This window comes from Lissotriton vulgaris, unplaced genomic scaffold (genome assembly GCF_964263255.1).
Source record: "Lissotriton vulgaris unplaced genomic scaffold, aLisVul1.2 SCAFFOLD_966, whole genome shotgun sequence".
In the NCBI taxonomy this organism is placed as follows: Eukaryota; Metazoa; Chordata; class Amphibia; order Caudata; family Salamandridae; genus Lissotriton; species Lissotriton vulgaris.
Window position 1 is genome coordinate 618,676 of NW_028245080.1, and position 20,328 is coordinate 639,003.

At 45.1% G+C, this 20,328-nt stretch overlaps 1 protein-coding gene across 2 annotated transcripts in view; it reads right to left on the bottom strand.

The window, feature by feature from the left end:
• LOC147666543 (splicing factor, suppressor of white-apricot homolog) overlaps positions 1-20,328 on the bottom strand; it is a 590,263-nt gene that overhangs the window by 388,462 nt on the left and 181,473 nt on the right. The window lies entirely within an intron of this gene.

Sequence of the window (20,328 nt, forward strand, 5' to 3'; positions counted from 1 at the left end):
AGCGGATTGACAATATTACACGTTACTTGTTATTACATTTTAATATTACATGATCTATTAAATGATTTTATTACTCTTTAAAAAGACAGCATTCATCATTTTCCTCAGAGGCGTCGAATGTATTGAAAAATGTGTGTATCTGTTGAGAGTAACGTGCACATATTTAAAATGTGTTTAAAGCAACAACGTGTATTATTAGAGGCAACAATTTAAACTAACGTACACTGTATATAAATTAGACACGGATTCTAAAACATGCTTTTCTTTTGTAGTACATTGACACAATAGAGTAGGTTGAACAAGAACTTTATAAAGAATGAAAATAAAGTGCAATATGGAAAGAGTGATGGGTTTGGCGGAGAGGATTCCTTATTTCACACCAGGGGAGGGTTCATTGGTAGATGGTTGCTTCAAGGATCGGCCGTCAAGACTGCGCTTTGTCAGGCGCGGTAATTAATGTTCTAACCGCAGTAGCATCATTGTGATAGAGTTTTATTTTAAAACACACATGCACACTTAAAGTAACGTCATAGTTAGGTGAATTTCTCAGTAAAAACATGAACATTTTGAAGTAAAATAAAATCCAGAAATCCAGCAGCAGTAACTATAACCGGGGATGACCGTAAACACCAACCCCCCTCGGGATCAATAATCTGACACTCCCTTCCAGACCACATCACAAGCAGTGCACATAGCACAGCCATATCCTAATAATGCCAGCAGGCCACAGAACCTCCAGAAATAGAGGAAAAACCTTCATAAAATACATTTCCAGTGAAGACAATATAGCTTGAAACTGCCATATGTAGCATCTCTCAGAAGAGACAGACATCTGAAGGAAGGCAGCCCGGCACCGAGGCAAAAACAGCACAGCTTATCATTACAGCAACAATCGCCCTAAGGGGGGGGGGGGGGGGGGGGGGGGGAGTGAAAGGCAACAGAACCCCCCAAAAGGCGACCACAAAGGAAAAGTATGGCCATGAGCCCACAGCAAAGTTCCTTAAAGAGCACATAACCGAGTCCAAGAAGGGCTAGACTGTATAGCCGAGTGATGCCCATACAGGGAGGGTACTCCGGTAACTATACACTAGTAACCAAATAGCCCACGCAAGCTATATAATAGCAAACAAATAGTCCAAGTAGGGTGAGAGGCATACAAAGAATGTATAAACTTTTGAGACTAAGCTCCTCATCAGAGTAAAATAAAAGAATACACAAACGTATTCATAGAGTAACAAGGAGAACTGAAAATAGCTATGCAGCCGTAAAGACAATCTGGATAGCAAAATAGGTAAATCCAGTTGGCAACTTTCCGCAATTAGGAAGAAGTAGTTCTTAATATTTTAACACCACAAAGTGCAACAATAGTAGAGGCAGGAATTAAGTCTTTTACCTAACCTAAAGATCCACGACTGTGGCTATATGAAAGCGAAAGACACTTAAAAATCATTCCAACAATAGAGAGATCAACAATGCTAAACATGAATAGACATTGGCATGAAGTATCTTGGACCAAGCCCTACCAGCCTGTCTTCACCTCGAACCTCCTCCTGCAAAATCCCGGTGTGTCCTGCAGCCAGCAACCTCGGAAATCCTGAAGGACCTGCTTGCCTTCAACCCCAAAGACTTTGCCTCCTGTGAGCACCGGATTTGTTCATATGCAACTTCTGGCTCCGGCCGGACTTCGCAAATCCGCCCCACTCTGCACCCGCCGTCCACAGCCTGAGCTCGAATGGGCAAACACCACGAGGAGGTCACCCCGGCGATCCTGACCAGAGATCCGGCAACCCATGACCTGCCTCCAGCCGACACCTGCAGTCTAAATCCAGAAGCCCCCCCCCCCCCAACCGCGACCAGGAGCTGGCAAGAAGATCCGACCAAAAAAGGCACCTCTGCACCCGAAGCCCCACGGCCTTGGGTGCCCAAACCAACGGTGCCTAACCATCTCCTAACTTTCGAACTTAACTCTCGAAGTGGTGGTCGCACCCAGAAGACCTTCGTCCCCACGTCTGTAGTGCCTTGGCAAATACGGAGGTTCCCCATTGCAAAGAACAGGGCGCACGTCGTCGAAACAGCACCCTGCACCTGCCAGCCCTAGTGCAGCTGAGGGTGCACCTTTGGTGCTACTTTGTTATCTCACTTGCCCTGAGCTAAAAGTCCAGAAGCTTTGCTCCAACAACCAAGTGGCCTGCTAGTCAGCAGCCACCAACCGGAGGCCCCCTATGCCCCATTGGATAACATTAGGACTCTGCACCCGGCAAGCCCTTGTGCCGCTGAGCGTGTAACAAGAGTGCATCCTTGACCCTGGGGGACCCCCGAGTCTACCCAAGAACGTCAACTTCCACCACCAAATACTTACCTTAAAACCGATATCACAATTTTCCTCCACAGGATAACATTGACTGTTTTTCTTGGAAAAGTTTCAGTGTAGAGTTTAAAAACCTAAAGAAGTTCTTTAAAATTGCACTAACAAAAACGATTTTACTTACCTGTTTGCAGGAAATGTCCCATATGAGTGACTGGTGAGTTCTATTTTAAACAATAAGGCTTTGCAGCAAAACTGGTTAGGAAGAACATTAAAAATAGTTTAAGATCCTCACTGAACCAGAGTTCAGAGGGGTTGATCTTAAGGCTGTTGGAGTTTTTTACTGGAGCTAGCTGTGTTAATGGTTCATCTAGCCATTGATGGTAGTTACAAGCAGCAGTATCTAAATCGGGGAATGGAAGACAGATATGGATAGGTACATGCAGGCAGAGAGAGTGGTCTATGAAAGTAAAGGGTGTCCGCATAAATGGACCAAAGTCTGGGGAAAATGGAATGAGATCATAGGGATGTTGGGGGCACCTGTGCCTAGTATTGATCAGGGCGAATTTGCATTTAAGTGACAATAAGGAGGATCCGGTGTTGACGATGAAAATGTTCCCTCTATGGGAGGACTTGGTCTAATTTCTGCGCAAATGCAAAGTAATGCACAAGAAACTGATTATCAAAAACAATACAATCTTGTTTGAGACATCAAATGTGATTTATATTTACTCCGAAAACTTCATGCCACTTTGACGCTTAGACTTCGTATACACGGTTTGTTGTCTTGCAAAGACTCCTGCGTTTTTCAATTCAGCCAATTCAAAAAGCTCAATCCAACTTGGCACCTCGGGGCAGGGATATTAAGGGGAGGACTGTACGTCATCTCACTAGAGAAAGGCATGTGTTTCTCTTTTTCTACATCTATTTATAAACTGGTAGTAATGTGCTGCACCCCCAGTAAACAGTTTAGTGCTTTCAAGTTCTTCAGATAAAAGAAGGCTGGCCCATTTATAGTCTTCAATGGCAACGCTGCTGAGGTTGAGAAGAGTGACATAGCAGGGCATTCGGAAAAAGGCCCTTTAGTAGACCCCAAAGTGGGGCTAATGATTGGAAAACGTTGGCCAGGGCAGAAGCAATAGAGTTAATTACTTTCTAATAGTCACCTGCCTGCTGGACCTCTACCCACAGAAGAGATGCGATGGGCACTTCAACAAGTCAGTGAATGGTAGAGTCAGTAACTCTTCTGATCTGTGAGTCAAAACAAAACCGGATCTTCTTAGGGTGTGAGAATGTCTTGAAGGAACTACACTGAACTCTGAATAAGGGGGCTGGACTTTATCTGCATGTACAGAACATGTACATTAAAATATTGCGGTGCTACGCTGAATGAGTTGGCTTTCCCTGGGTTTAACCACTGACCAATAAAGGACTCATCTAGGATTTACACACGGTTTAATTACCAACCCAATTACATAAAGAGAAAAGGGATCCCAGGACTTAGATATTGCAGCAATTCTTAGATGCACTTTTGCCAGAGTCACTATTAGTAGACCCATGCAAGAACATTATGATTCAACCAAGTTGAGATTGCAGGAGACATCTTGGTTGTTTGGGTGAAGACAAATTCCAACAACAATAAAATCTGAACTAGGACAAGAAGAACTACGCAAACAAATGATGGACGGAATGCTGAATAAATCATACATTCACCCCCAGTCAAACAATAGCTTCGAAAGAGCAGCACGGACCAAAGTGTAGCATCATGGCAAGCACTGGATAAAATCCATTGTTCGTTTGCTTACCACGCCACCCCAGTTTAGACCCAGCCATATGCAAATCAGTCTTGACCCTATGCCTCATGGGAACAGTCCAGATCGAACTACCAAGCCAGGTTTTCCCTGAACCGGAAACAAGTATGCTGGGACCGGTTTCGGCATATGTAACCCTTCCATCAGCCAGGATAGCTTGAATCCACTGGCACAGTGAGCAAGGGACCTACGTCTGGGCATACCCACACCACTTAGGGTGAAAAGTGCTGCGCAAACAAATGATGTACGGAATGCTGAATAAATCATACATTCACCCCCAGTCAAGAGATCTGGGTTAAATTCATCATTCTTTTGCTCACCATACCACACCAGTTTAGACCCAGCCATATGCAAATTAATCCTAGGATGCTTGTTTCCGGTCCAGTGAGGACCTGGCTTGGCAGCTCGGGCTGGACTGTTCCCATTGGGTGCAGGGTCAAGATTGATTTGCATATGGCTGGGTCCAAACTGGAATGGCATGGTGAGCAAAAAAACAATGGATTTAGGCCCAGATCTCCGTACTGTGGTGAATGTATGACATTATTCTGCATTCTGTCCATCAACTGTTCTTTTTGCATAGGATAAGATGAAAGCACACAAAATGAACTGCTCGCAAGAAAGCAAGTTATGTTGTAAGTACTCGACTGCATAAACAGCAGATTGTTTCTTATCCAAAGAGAACTTGCTGAAGTAATCTTGCTGCTATACATAAGGCAAGCTCATAAATGGTTAAAATACAACCTTCACTCAGAGCCTTACACCCAAAAAGGAAATGGAAATACAGATGTAAACTACCCTCATGATGTTTACAGGACTCCCAGTCTGTGCTCTCCTCCTTTTCAAATGGTTCTGAATGTTTAGACCGAATGCACGGCAAACCAATTTATAGCTGAAGGAAATCAGGCTTCAAATATATATTTCAGATCAACGTAAAGGTTTGTAACAAGCCTCAACATCAAAAAAGGTGCGTAAAGCATGAAAATGAACGATACTCCTGGGTCACGTGGATTTCAATTCCAACACTATAAATGATCAGCCTGCCCTTCAACGAAGCCATGTGAGATGACCCAGAGTTGATCTTTTTACTCCGGATGGGTTACAGACACCACTTCAGTAACTGGTATCTTAACCTAATGACAAACCAGAATCCAGAGGAATGAGCTCTGTATGAGGCAAACACCTCTGATAGTGATACAAGCAGAATGGATTGGACAAAACCATGCCCCAGCAAACGGACACTGAGCATGGATGTAAAAGGAAGCAGGTCTATAAGGAAGACAGAAGCAGGTTAGTCACATCTCTTGACATTGAACCGAGAAGAAACACGGAGCGGCTGCTCATATCACCAGACTGAGGAAGTCTCTTCGACTGGAGGTTCTCAAGCTTCCAGGTGCACCTAGTCAACATTCTGACTGACCCAGATTCATAGAAAGGCTCAAGTATGCTGGTCTTCGAAGCTAAGGTTCATCTGCAAATGGAAAGGAGGCGGGACTAAACAGTTATGTTTGGACTTTTGTACTGCTTGGACAGGAGATGAGAAAACGTGAGGAGATAGCAAGTACCACCATCTACACTACCTAGAAGAGATGAAAGCGTTGATTTAATTCGCTTGCATCTCTTACAAACATAATCATGTGTAGAATCAGAAGGTAGCAGGTTTAAAGAAATATCAATCAAGTGAAAATTGAGTAAAAAAGAACGAAAACCACTGCAGATCAGTCCTGGTATTTGTTTATACCTCAGTACACAGTGTCCCGAGTTTAATACTAATGTAGAATAAAATATATAAAAAAGCAAATTAAAATCTAGTTGTGCATTCTTACAGTGATGAATCTCGCCATCTGAGGACATGTAAAGAATATTTGGCAGGCAATCTCAATGCCTGTCGGATGGGGGTCATAAAGGCGCCTTACCAGGGAGTCAGTTTTATTTAAAACTAGTCCACCCTCTTATATTAAGAGTCCACTAAGAGGATAGGAGCGCGAGGGAAGAGTTTTCTTCTCTAGGTGTCATCCTTGAAGTTTTTGGGTTCAAACTCAATTTCAGAGAAGGTTTTGCAATGCAAATGGAAGGAAAAGAAATCCCAAGATCTTCACCTAAACTGTTTTTTTTCTTTTTCATTGAGTGCACTTTCCCACCATTTAATCAACGTGTTTCGTAATTACTGTTAATGTTAGAAAATCACATTCTTTCTTGCATGACATTTCCAAATGAAAATTAGCACCTGTCAAGCACGGGCAAAATATATAATTTACATATAATAGCCTTTTTTTATTGCAGGCTTTTTCCGAGAAGCCAAGTATTTTTCCTCCTCCAGGTGAATTACAGCCATTCGATCTAATCTCCATTGGTTATACACACACTCGAATATATTATAGTTCTGGCACTTAAGACTGCTTGAGCATCTGTTTAAAAGTATTTCAGAAAGCAGTAGTGACTCATGCATATTTAACCATGTATGTAAGAGTTATAATACACGAGTGTGCATGCTTTATGGAGACATTTTTCTCTTAATGTTCCTAATGGTGAATTAAGTTAAAAATGCATATGAAATGCAAGAACGGTAGCGAGTGGCCATGCAGCACTTTGCAGCTGCTTCCGATTTAAAAAAGCAATTTTTTTAAGTTGCTCATCCTTCAGAAATAGAAGCGTGACAGGGAGCGGGAATTAAGAGCGCATAGGCAGGGAATAAAGAGGAAAAAAAGGGTAGAGAGCAAGAAAAAACATGTGCTCACATGAACTGCTCATGAACAACTATGCCATGGAAGGACGCCATTTTTAAAACCATAGCTTTCAGAGCGCGAAATGCTGGAGGGTGGGATAAAGAAGAGTAGGGAGGAAAGCTATTAAAGCAAGACAAGAAGGCTATCCACCAAGGAGCAAGAGTCTAATGCAAAGCCCACTCCAAGTACAGGTGAAATTGAAACGAAAGGTCGATGACCTACAGACAGCTAAAGCCGTCTGTAGCCGAGATCTAAAAAGCACAAGGTACAAAGAAGAAACCACTATTGTGGTACAAATGTAAGCACATCCTCTCTCTCTTGGTCCACCACACCACCGGCTTGGGGAGTGAAATTGTGGAACAGAGAAGCGGATTCAAATCTCAAGGAGTCCGTGAATTAAGGGCAGACGTACAATTAAGTAATGTTCACCTTTTATTAAAGCTCTCTGCTCAAAGTGAGCAGATGCTGCACACAAGCACTTCATTTGTGCCCTTCTTTGCTTAAAGTAATTCACAGGTTGGTCCTGTAACAAATACCCAAATATAAACCAGGAGTGGATGGTAAAGGCAGGAAATCAAAACAGCCTAAGAATGGAGGGCACTACAGAGTTAGGATTTTCTTACTTGTAGATACATCTCTAAGCTAGTCCCTCTACTAAAAGCACACCAACATTGTAGAGTTAGCTGAGTGGACAGAACATAGCAGTTTCAAGCAAAGTTTCAAACCATAGCTTCGAAAGAGCAGCAGGGAACAAAGTGGAGCATCATGGCAAGCACTGGCAGAATGTGTGAGTACTGTGCAAGAGGCAGGGAGGGCTCTTTCTTTGTGGGTGTGCTTCAGAAAACCGGCCCCAGTCTTGATATCAAAACGAGTACGTTTGTTAGAGCATGGATGGAGGTGTTTCCTCTGGATGGTTGTCTGTTGTATGCATATTTGGTTTCAGTGCAAGTGAGGATGGAGCACCACTGGTGTGTGGGATGGGGTCGTTTGCGCGCTCTCGGTGGTTGTGTGTTGTACTGATATTTGGCGCGTGTGAAGACAGAGCACTTCTGTAAGGTTAGTGAGTTACCCACTCTATCACAAATAATAAAGGACTAAAACTTGATTTGAGCCTCCATCTTTTGCCAGTCTTGCATCCTCAAACGCACCTTTATTTGCAAATCGAGTGGGTTTTCCCATGAGGAATTCTAAAAGCTGCAGAAAATGTGGAAATAATGTCACGTATACAGCATAAAAAAGCTAAGAAAATGTCAAATTAGAAAGATCTTCCATTCAGAAGCTTCAAAAACACACAGGGCGCCTAAACAAAGGGTTTTTATTTTAATATTTGTACCATTAAATTCACACTGAAAGTATTTAAACATGGTAGACTCTCCTTTACTCACACAATACTTCAGTTTCTGGTGCTCTTCTGAACTACATGCTATGCTAAGATATTTCACGTACTGTGTGGCTGTAGCAGATTGTGTAATTAACGTCATTCTCTAAGCATCTTACAGCACCAACAGACATGATTCACTATGCTGTGCATTATTCCGCGGTCTAGTGGTTGGGTCCGGAATCGTAGTTTTTCTTTTCTTCTATTTTTTCCGTAGCCCAGTTGGGCATCGACTTCCCACCTTTTGGTGTATTTCCGGTGACGGCGGCATGCTTCCTGCGTAAGCTCCCACTCTTAGGCGCCATCTTCGGATTCTTTTTTCTCGCGTTCGTTCGGTTTTTGAAGGTATGGCAATGTTCAATCAAGTCATTCACCGCTTTAGCCTCTAAGGCTTCTTTTCCAAGTATAGTCTCTGTTTCAACCACCTTTTTCTCTCCAGCCTCATCTTTCTGGCGGAGGTAGCTGGGTTCGCTAGTGAATCCAGAAAGATCATCAAGCTGCAAAACTACACCGACAGGTAAGAAATTGTTAGTTTTGCAGCGTGAATCTTTCTGGATTCACTATGCTGGGCATAGACTTTGTAGCGGTTTCTCATGTTTGTGGCGGCTGGGTGGAAGATGAGCGTTGGTTATTGAATATGTGTTGAAGCACCTTTTGTCCGACTTGTGCTTCCTTGTTCATCTGAATATCCACACAGTAGTGCTTCGTGAACGTGTGCACCGAAGCCCATGTTGCCGCCAGGCCTATGTCCTGAATGGGTGTGTTACCTAGGAAAGCTATTGTCGCTCCCTTTTTCCTGATAGAGTGGGCACGCGTCTCCTCTGCTAGTTCCTGTCCTGCCCGTTCGTGGCAGAACTGTATTGTTTGGGCAATCCATCGCGCAATTGTTCCTTTAGTTACTGGTTTCCCAATGAACCTGTTAGCGAAGGACACAAAGAACTGCTTTGTTTTCCTGTGTTCCTTCGTTCTCTCAATGTACTGCATGACTGCCCTTCTGGCGTCTAGGGTGTGCAGTGCCCTTTCAGCGCTTGTGGCTGTTTTCTGGAAGAAACTTGCTATTTGTATAGTCTGGTTCATGTGGAACCTAGACACCACCTTTGACATGAAGTGTGGGTCAGTCCTCATCACCACCCTATCGCTGTGTATCTGGATGTAGGGTTCCTGTACTGTTAGTGCCTGCAGTTCGCTCACTCTGCGCAGTGAGGTGATTGCTACTAGGAAAGCTGTTTTCATGGTCAGCATTTCTAGGGAGGCCTTGTGGATTGGCTCGAAAGGCTCTTTCATGAGTTCCGTTAGGACTAGGTTAACGTTCCATGCAGGTGGCGGCACCCTCTTTGGTGGTGCGATCCTCTTTGCTCCCTCCAGGAATCTCTTAACTACCTGCGACGTGAAGAAACTCTTGCATGTTTTTCCTCTTGTGTAAGCGACTATTGCTGCCAAGTGAACTCTTAATGAGGATGAGCTCAGATTCTTGTCGAGCAGGTACGTGAGGTACTTTAGCACAGTTGAGCCCATATGCATGTTATTGTGCAGCTTTTCCCTCCTGCACCACAGTGTGAATCTCTTCCATTTTGATACGTAGCACTTCCGTGTGCTGGGCTTTCGTGCCTCCCGGAGAACCCTCAGGGTGCTTTCTGGCAGTCTCAGATGTGCAAACTCTATGTCCTCAGGAGCCACGCTATTAGGCTCAGGCTCTCTGGCTCTGGGTGCAGCACCTCTCATTTTTGCATGGAGAGTAGGTCTTTCATTCTCCCGAATCTGTGGGGTGCACTCTGTCATCTCCATGATCTGTGAGTACCATGTCTGCCTGGCCCACTGCGGTTGGACCAGTATCAGGGTCATGTTGCTCGTTCTGCACTTGCTGAGTACCCTGTGCATCAGAGGTATCGGGGGAAAAGCGTAAGCAAATGTCTTGGATCAGTCTATTCATAGGGCATTCCCCAGGGAGCCCTCCCCGGGCTGCCTGGATGCGAAGTTTCAGCATTTTGGTACCCCACCTGTCGAACAGCCTCCTTGTCTCTTGTGCATTGAGCTCCCACTCGTGGGATGCCGATGTCTGTCTGCTGTTCGGCTGGACTGTTCCCATGAGGCACAGGGTCAAGGCTGATTGGCACATGGCCATGTCTGAACTGGGGTGGTGTGGAGTGCAAAAAAACGATGGATTTAGGCCCAGATCTCTGATTTGGGGTGAATGTATGACATTGTTCTGCATTCTGTCCATCAATTGTTGTTTTTGCATTTGTCACCCCGAGTGGGATGGGTATGCTCAGACGTGAGTCCCATGCTCTCCACACCACTGGAGTCAAGCTATCCTGGCTGAAGACGGCTGAAGAGGCCAGAAACCGTTCCTAGGATGCTTGGTTCCGGTCCAGGAAAGACATGGCTTGGCAGTTTGGGCCGGACTGTTCCCATGAGGCACAGGGTCAAGGCTGATTTGCATATGGCCATGTCTGAACTGGGGTGGTGTGGAGTGCAAACAAACAATGGATTTAGGCCCAGATCGCTGTACTGGGATGAATGTATGACATTGTTCTGCATTCTGTCCATTAATTGTGGTTTTTGCAGATGTCTGTCTGCTGAGCAAATCTGCTTTTACATTGTCCTTCCCTGGTAGATGTATGGCTAGCAGGTCTATCTTGAGGGGAATGACCCATATCCATATTTCCTGCGCTAGCTTCGAAAGCAGGGCTGATTGTGTCCCACCCTGCTTGTTGATGTAGAAAATCGCTGTCGTGTTGTCTGTCTGGATCAACACTCTCTAGTTGTACAGTTTCGTCTGGAAGGCCTTTATCGCGAGGAAAGCTGTATTCAACTCCAGGTAATTGATGTGTTTGACCACATCTGCTGGTGCCCACAGACCCCTCACTCGGAGTTTCTCCATGTGAGCGCCCCAACCCTTCTGGGATGAGTCTGTGGTGATGGTCACTGTTGGCGTTGGTGGCGTCAGAGGCTTCCCCCTGGTTATATTCCTCATGTTCCACCATGCCATCTCTTTCTGCACTGAGTGCGTTACAACCACTAGATCCTCCCAACGACCTGTAGCTTGTGACCATTGCTCTTGTAGCCATTCCTGTAAAGGTCTCATGTGTAGCCGTAAATTTGGCACTAGGTATATGCATGATGCCATCATGCCCATGATTTTGCTCGCCGTCCTCACTGTCCGAGCTTGCCCCTTCTGGTAGAGCTGCGTCTCCTTCACCAGCGCTATCGTACTCTTCTCGCTGGGGAACACCTTGCTTTGTAGGGTGTTAATCTGTGCTCCCAGGAAGATTTGCATTTGTTCTGGTTCCATTGAGGATTTCCCCCAGTGGATGGAGAATCCCAGGTTCATCAGCGTGCTTGTCACTCTCTGTGCGTGCTGCTTGCACGTTCTGTATGAGTTTGCTTTTATTAGCCAGTCGTCCAGGTAAGGGTATACGTGTATTCTTCCCTTCGTAGGTGTGCTGCGACTGTAGCGAAGCACTTTGTGAAGACCCTTGGTGCCGATTTGAGGCCGAACGCCAGGGTAGTGAACTGGTAGTGGTCTTGGTCGATGACGAATCTGAGCAGATGCTTTTGCCCTCCGTTCATTGGGATGTGCAGGTAGGCATCCTTGACGTCTATGGTGACCATGAAGTCCCCGCCTTGCAATTGAGGAAGTACTTCTTGCAGGGAGGTCATTTTGAACTTTTGCGTTCTTATGAATTTGTTTAAGAACCTTAGGTCCAGGATGGGTCTCATCGTTTCGTCTACCTTTGGTACCAGGAAGTATGTTGAGTACACACCCTTGTTCCTTTCTCTGTAAGGTACTGGTTCTATGGCCTGCTTTTGCAGGAGCTCTTTTGCTTCCTCTTGAAGAGCTCTAGCTCTTTCTGTGCTTGCGCCCTTCTTTTTGGCTTTCTGTTAGTTGGTTTCCCTTCCAACTCTATGCAGTACCCAAACTGTATGATGTTGCGTACCCATTTGTCTGAGGTTATTCTCTTCCACTCCTGGAAGAAGTGCTTTAGTCTTCCTCCCACTGGTCTTACATGCTCGCAGGTGTTTATTTCGCGTAACTCCTGTCTGTTGTGTTTGTGCTCCACCCTGAGAGTTTTTGCTTGGGTGGGCACATGGAGCTTGCTTAAGTCACTTAGAGGGGGGTTCTTGTCTCCCTCTCTTATTTCGTCCACGTCCATTACCTCTCATACGAAAGGACTGGCTTGGCTGGTACTGCCAGGACTGCTTTTGTTGTCCCTGCTGTGTCTGGGTGTCAGCCTGGTGGGCTTGCTGGAACACTTGGTGCGATGTTCCTGGCTGGTTTCCTCCCCTTCCGTTAGGCCTCCGTAACGGGGTGCCTCTCTTAGTACCTCTGAACTGCAATGCCCCCATGGATCTTGCAGTCTCGTTATCCTTCTTCAGTTGGCTGAGCTTCTCATCCACTGGAGCCCCGAACAATATCTCTCCGTTGAACGGGGTGTTCAGGATGCTGTGTTGCACTTCCGGCTTGAAGCCTGAAACCCTGAGCCAGGCTTGCCTTCTTTCCGTGATGCCCATCATCAGGAGTCTGCTGGAGGCACACAAGTCTCTCCACGACCTGGGCCCCAAGTACCTCAACGACCGCCTGACCTTCTACACGCCCACCAGTCAGCTACGTTCTACCAGCCTTGCCCTCACCGCCATACCACGCATCCGAAGAGCCACCGCTGGAGGCAGATCCTTCTCCTACCTGGCAGCCAAGACATGGAACTCCCTCCCCATCCACCTCCGGCTGACCCAGGACCATCTCGCCTTTAGGAGGCAACTCAAGACCTGGCTGTTCGAGCAATAGCAGACCCCCTCCCCCAAGCGTCTTGAGACCCTCTCGGGTGAGTAGTGCGCTATACAAATGGCTTGATTGATTGAGGTGTCTGCTCTGTCCAGGGCTGTTTTGAGGCAAGTATTTGCCACATTCTTCCCCTCCTCGACAAGGTGTTCAGGTCTTTGCTTGAATTCCTGAGGCATGTTTTTTATTAACTGGCCCAGTTCTTCCAGGATCTGGTACTGGTGCCTGTTGAGCAGTGAGTTGGAATTTGCCATGTGCCAGTGCATTGCGGCATTCCGTTCAATTTTCCTCCCAACTAGGTCCATCCTTCTGCCTTCTATGTATGGGGGTGGCCCAGAAGTAGTTGGCACATTTGCCCTCTTCCTTGTTGTGGCTGCGATGATGAAGTCTGCTGAGACCGAGCCCTGAATGTAGGGTGGGTCCTTGGAGGAGTACTTTTTCTCCATCCTGGGTGTGACGGATTTGCAGGTTGCAGTCTCCTTGAAAGCCTCTCTCCCATGTGCCATGACGCTTTCTAGCATGGGCAGGTACTGGCTCCTGGTTTGTGTGGGGAGGAGTGTCTCTAGAAGGAAATCTGCCTTCTGCTTCTCTTCGTCGAGTTTTACTTTGAAAACTGCAGCTGCATTCCTGATGACTGTGTTGTAAACTCCAATGTCATCAGGCGGCGAAGGCCTCGAAGGATACGTGTCGACGCTCTCTTCCGGGCTCTCAGTATTGACGTCTTGCCATTCTATTTCTTGAGTCTCCAAGGACCCAGACCCGAAGAGCGTCCTGCGGTCATTGTCCTCTTCATATTCGTAGTAGGAGTCCTCTTCTTCTTCTGGTTCCTCGAACCCCTCGGCGCTCCCAGACGGTCCTTCGATGTCGTAGTCCTCCTCCTCCTCCGTTATCTCGACAACCTGTGGCTTGGGTTTTCGTCGGGATCATGAAGTCTTTCATCCTGGCGTTGAATTCTTTCTTCCGCTACAGGATGTTCTCCATCTCGGCCTCGAGCCGTCTCTTCTTTTTTTTCCATTTCGTCAGCGTGGTCTGTGTCGAATGGTTCGGCCGGTCTTTTGGGCGTTGAAGGTTTCGGTGCCGAGCTGGTTTTAGGGTCCTTTGTCGGCGGCGAAGTGCTCTTTGGGTCTTTTTCCCTCGGCGTCGAACGTTCCTTTTCGGGGACGTTTTTTGACGTCTTTTGCTGTTCTCCAGCTCTCGGCGCCGGGGAGTCCTTCTCAGAGGATCCGCTGGGCCTGGGTGTAGCCGTGGACGCCGAAGCTTTCGGCGTCGGCGCTTTTGAGGATTTAATCAAGTTTTTTTGAGAGTCAGGGTCTCTCGGGGTTTTAGGGGCCGTAGAGTCTCCTACCTTCTTAGGAGTCTTCCTGTTATCGGTCTCTACGACCGTGTAGCCGTCGTCTTCGTCGCCGACATTGTCCTCTTCTTCTGCGCGTACTTGTGGTGGCAGATACGGCAGAATTTGAATTGAGTGTTGTCCATCTCTTGCGTTCAGGGGGCCCCCTGAGCATGCATTCTCCGATGGACGTCGAAGTTCTTGAAGTTCTTCTTCTTCTTTGTCATCCTCTTCGATGATGTAGTCTCCTGTAGTCTTTCCAATATCTTTTCATCCAAAATGTGTATTTTTTTTCTTTCTCCAAAAATGTCTGGAGCCCTTTCGGGAACGATCCAGACCCAACCGCGGAAAAAAGATTTTGAAGATGGCGCCCAAGAGTGGGAGTTTCCACAGGAAGCGTGCAGACGTCACCGGAAATACACCAAAAGGTGGGACGTCGACGCCCACCTGGGCTACGAAAAAAAAAAAAGAAGAAAAGACTACGATTCCGGACCCAACCACCAGACCGCGGAATAATGCACAGCATAGTGAATCCAGAAACATTCACGCTGCAAAACTTAAAGTGTAATAAATCGAGCATCCCCCATCTTTGCCATTTCTCACCACATATTCAACGTTCATGGATTTTGTGAAGATTTTTAAGCCAAACTGTTAATCAAAAGAGAACGGACACTGGTATCTGCAAAAACCATTAGTTTTTATCGAAAACCCTCATAGACATCCTGGAGTTGTTATAGCGGTATATCTTTTCATCCGCCCCATCAGGAGTCTTGGCATCGTCATAGGGTCAACGATTGACGTGCAGTATGCCTGCCTCACCCGAGGCTACTTCTGGTGTATGCAGAAGTGTCCAGAAATGAAAAAAGGGATATCTAAAAAATAATGACTTAGCCAGAAGAACTTGGTTTTTAATCTAAAATTTTTTTGACTAGTCACTAATGTTAAAAAGAAATTGGGATATTAGGGTAGTTGAGTTACTAAACTACCATATCGCTTTTGAAAGGAGTCGACATGTTTCAGCTCATCGGGCCCACAGAGGGTCAGTGGAGCTTTCGTCAGGACATGAACAAAAAAACACATATAAACAAAAATATGTATAACTCATACACCCTTTGTGTGTATGGTGAAAATAACACAATGGAATTTCCAATCTGTGAAATAAACCAATAAAATCATTGTAACAACAGTACGTTAACTGGGTTTAGGCAGACATATACAAATAATAGCATTATTATATGCAAAGGCGAGAGTAAACCTAATTGTGGCTTAACTCTCGTGGGGTGAGTACGTAGGAGAAAACTCATGGGTTTGGAAGCTGCGGGCAAATGCTTCCAAGCTTTCTATTTTTAGGATTTGTGACATAGCTATGTTTACAAGTCTCTTGTGGGTGAAGGATTTGGCGCGATATTCAAAATCGATAGAGGTGAGTTCGGGCACTGGTAACAATTCAGGCTTAATGTAAAAAATGACATGGTTACAATACATTAGTATATATATCTCGCCGATTGTGAGTCTATACGTTGTTTAAGAAACGTTGTTTAAGAAACGACTCGCGTGTTTAGTGAATCGCGGGTGTTGGGAAACCTGGGTTTTACAAAAGGGGTTTACAACATTTGTGGTTTGTGCTACCAACTCCATGCACACCCCAAAGAAAACCCGTAAGGTACCTGGTGTTTTCAGAAGTTTGGCATCCAACAGGGAATCAGAGTCGCATCTGGATTTACTCTACATTCGGGATAATATATATTCATTCAGGTTAGTATTGGCCGTCATCTTACCTCATTTCTTCGGGAACACTCAAAGAACGCCATTCTTACCCATGCGGCATCAATCTGTGAGCCTTGTGCTGACTCTGCCCCCGGCTGTGGGCGGGTCATGAGTTGCTGGTCTTTTGTATTGGCCAACGACACAAAGGAAGGACCATTTGGTTTTGTGGCCGCTATAGTAGGCTAATGTATTGGACTAACGGAGCCTGCTTATACGCGTGATGAGACCTATGTGTTTGAGCACATATTCATGTGAAATTCTGAGATGCAGTATATTAACAGTTACAGATAAAGTCAACAGTACATTTTCAGTAAAGTTGGTTCCACGGAATGTGGTCATTCATTCCTATTTCATCAGTCTTTAAGCGATCTACCCATCTCTGTTCTTTATTAAAAAGAACTTGTTCTGCGTTTTGATCCTTGGTTTCAAGCATTTCTAGTACTGTCCACTTAAGCTCATCACATGTATGGCCAGCTTCTATGAAATGGGTGCACAGTTTGGTCGTATTCTTTTTTAACCTGACATTGCTCCGGTGTTCCCCTATGCGGAGTTTGACTTTCCTGCATGTCATGCCCACATACTGCTTTTGGCATGGGCATGTGATCAGATATATCACATGTGAGGAGTTACAGTTAGTATGGCTCCTTTGAGTCCATTTGAGATTGTCATTTAACTGTAAGGTCTTGGTACTCGACGTGAACTTACATACTCCACAAGTACCACAGGGATAATGTCCAGTGACTGGCATCATATGTACATCTCTAATTGTAGACTTTAAAGGTGTTTTTCTAGGTCTTGTGTGTACAAGGAAGTCTTTTAAGTTCTTGGTTCTTTTATTAGCAAAGCGAGGCTTTGGCCAGTTCAATGTTCCAGAGGTTAATATCTGCCAATTTTTCTTTATGAGTTTCTGCACCTCATAGGTCGCTGGGCAAAACGTTGTCACGCAGGTGACGAGATCTTTGACTGGTTCTTTTTGTATACTTTGTAGTAGACAGTCTCTAGGTTGATTCGAGGCTCTTTTTTTACATTTCGATATTATTGATGATGTATAGTTCCTTTTTTTGAGTTTTTGGCTCAATTCATCTGCTTGTTTTTTATAGTCCTCTTTTTTGCTGCAATTCCGCTTGTGCCTCAGGAATTGGCTATATGGGAGATTATCTCGCAACGGACGGGGATGGTAACTGTAATAGGACAAACAATTTTTAGCTGTTGGTTTAGTAAATGTTTTTGTCTCCAATCTCCCGTTTTCCACAAATATGGTGAGGTCCAAGAAATCAATTGTCTGCTTGTGTGCTGTGGAGGTGAATTTCAGCCAGCGGTCTCTGCTGTTTAGCCATTCCAAAAATATTGGGAGGTCAATTTTGGTATCCCAGATAAGGAGGACATCATCAATATAACGTTTCCAGTATTTTATACTGGAAACGTATGGGTTGGTATCGTGAAGAATGCTTTCTTCTTCAAGGCGGCTCACGTAGAGTCCGGCCACCGAAGGCGCAAACGCACTCCCCATGGAGGTGCCATGGCATTGTAAAAACAATTGGCCATTATACTCGAAGTAATTTTCTTGCAAGGCAAGTCTGCAGCATTCGAGTATGAAGTGACGTGGGGTTTTGTATGTCCAATCAAGCTTGAAGAGCAAGTCCTCCAACATTTTTAGGGTGTCTTCTTGGGGTAGGCTGGTGTAAAGGGATTCTACATCCAGCCCTACCAGTAGCATGTTGTTTTGGTCAAAATTTACATCTCCAATCTGGTTCAGCAGGTCTCTCGTGTCCTTAAGGTATGTTGGTGTCTTTTGTACCAATGGCTTTAAGAACTCGTCAGCAAATTTGGATAGGGGCTCGAGTAAGGAACCGATTCCCGAAACTATCTGGCGTCCAGGTGGAGGTGTTTTGTTCTTATGGGTTTTAGGTAATGAATAGAAGAAAGGTATTTTGGGTGCTTTTGGTGTTAAAAATTCGGCCTCTTTCTTCGAAATCCATCTATTCATTTCTGCTTCGTGTACCATAATTGCGATTGTATTGGTCAATCTCTCAGTGGGATCCACATCTAGTTGTTTGTAGAAGGTTTCGTTGGACAGTAAAGTAAGGCATTGTTCATTGTATCCTTCTTTTGTAAGGATTACCACCCCGCCACCCTTATCAGCGGGTTTAATTATAATCTTCTCATTGTCTCTTAATTCGAGCAAAGCCTGTTTTTCTTTGTTGCTCATGTTGTGGTAGACCTTTTTGTCTCTGTCCATTTTGTCGATTCCTTTCATTATGGCTTGTTCGAAGGTTTGAACTTCGATTGGCACTGCAGCAGGGGGAGGACAGAATTTAGATTTTCTCCTTAGATTAGTATCTCCCTCCATCGAGGGGTTGTCAGAATTGCCAAAGAAAGCCTTAAGTTTTAGGGTTCTGCAGAACTCTGCTGCTTCACATTTGAGTTTGAAGCGATCAGTTGTAGGCGTTGGCACAAATCCAAGTCCTTTGTTAAGGACATTTTTCTGGTCTTCGGTTAGGGTGATTGTCGTCAGGTTCACTATGAGTGAGTCTACTTGCTCGGTCCCGGTTGTGCAGAGGCCATGCTTCTCGTTTGCACGTTGGGCTGTTGGTCTTGCCACTTGAGATTTTTCTTTTTGCCTCTCGTGGTGTTGTGGCCTCTCCCTAAAAAAGGCTGTGTTTGGTGTTGAGTGGTATTGTTAGGCATATGTTGACTTTCCATTTGGTGCTGTTGGTTGGCATTGGGATGGTAAGGATTCATCCATCTAGCAAAGGGGGGCATGTATGGGGGATAGTAGGGCATTGGATTGCCATGAAAAAATGGTGGTCTTTGCCATCTATTGCCTCGTCGGGGACGTGAGAACCTGAAATTATTCCGACCTCTTCTAGGGGCAGAACCATCAAAACTCGCTTCTGAGCCTACTGAGGAAGTTCCCCCAGATGTGTCTCCATCCGAGCCGTCGTTGGTAATGGTAAAGTCTTCCTTAGAATACGGGTGCATTTTCTCCTGGCTGAACTTTTTTAGTTCTTTAGCTAGTTTCTGAAGTTTGTTTTGTGTAAGATATTCTTGTATATCATCCATTTCTTTAGTGATTTCATCCAGGCGTTTCTTGTAGACTTGAGGATTGATGTTTTTCTTTAGTTCATTCTCGCACTCTTGTATTTCTTTCAGAAGTGCGTCCGATAGTCTTTTGGCTGTTTTAACTATTAGTACAAGATAGTCCAGTGTGCATTTCCACGAGATGGAAGACCAAATCGTGCAAAAAGATTCTAGGTGCGTTGGTGACCCATAAACCCTTTCCGATTTTTAAGCCAAGTCAGCTGTTGTGCCAATAGCCACTGCACCAGTCCCCAGAGGTCCTCGTCCCTGGTCCTACCATTACTTGGCTCCATGAGAGGCTCAAAGGCATGACCACGATGTAAGCAGAGAACACGTTTTTATGCAGTTACAGTAAAGTGCCATAACAGAGCCCGCTGTCCATGCTTTCAATTAATCAGACTAGTTAACAGTCATAACACTTATAATTAATAGCATGATTGTATTATAACGGACAGTGGACAATACATTTAGACATGGCTATCCTTATTGGAATAGATGGCGTAATACTGCTTATCCCACAGCCGCATCACATGTGTCGGAGGAATCCAAGCAGTAATGCGATGGGAAGGTGTGCCTGCTGGTCCATGTTGCCGCTCAATGCATTTGTTGGACGGGCACACCTGCTAAGAGAAGGATTAGTTACTTACCTGTAATCCTAGTTCTCTTCCAGGGGTATACTTATTAAAGTCATAAGCACTGAATAATCTCTGCCCATGAGCGGGAACCCGGAACACATAACAAAAATACATCTATATGTGTAAATATATAACACATGTACATAGTACTAAACACATTACACACATATACATGTATACACTAATGATATGCAGCCCAACCATAACCTAGAGGCTAATAATGCCATAATTTGAATATGCTACTTACCAGTATGCATCTGTTCTTGGCATGTAGGGCTGCTAACATTCATATCTTAGCATTAGATCGCCGCCTAGTGTTGGGTCGGATGATCGCACATTGTTGTCCTGGAAGAGTCTTCGAAGTATCCTGAGATAGGTGGCTCCTCCCCTGGACTACAGTGCGCATGGGCATCGGCTCCATCCCCAGATTGTTTTTCGCCATTGTGGCAGAGGATGGAGTGACAAGTGTAAAGGATGTCCATGCTAATGATTGAATACAATAGTATATCTGCAGCTGC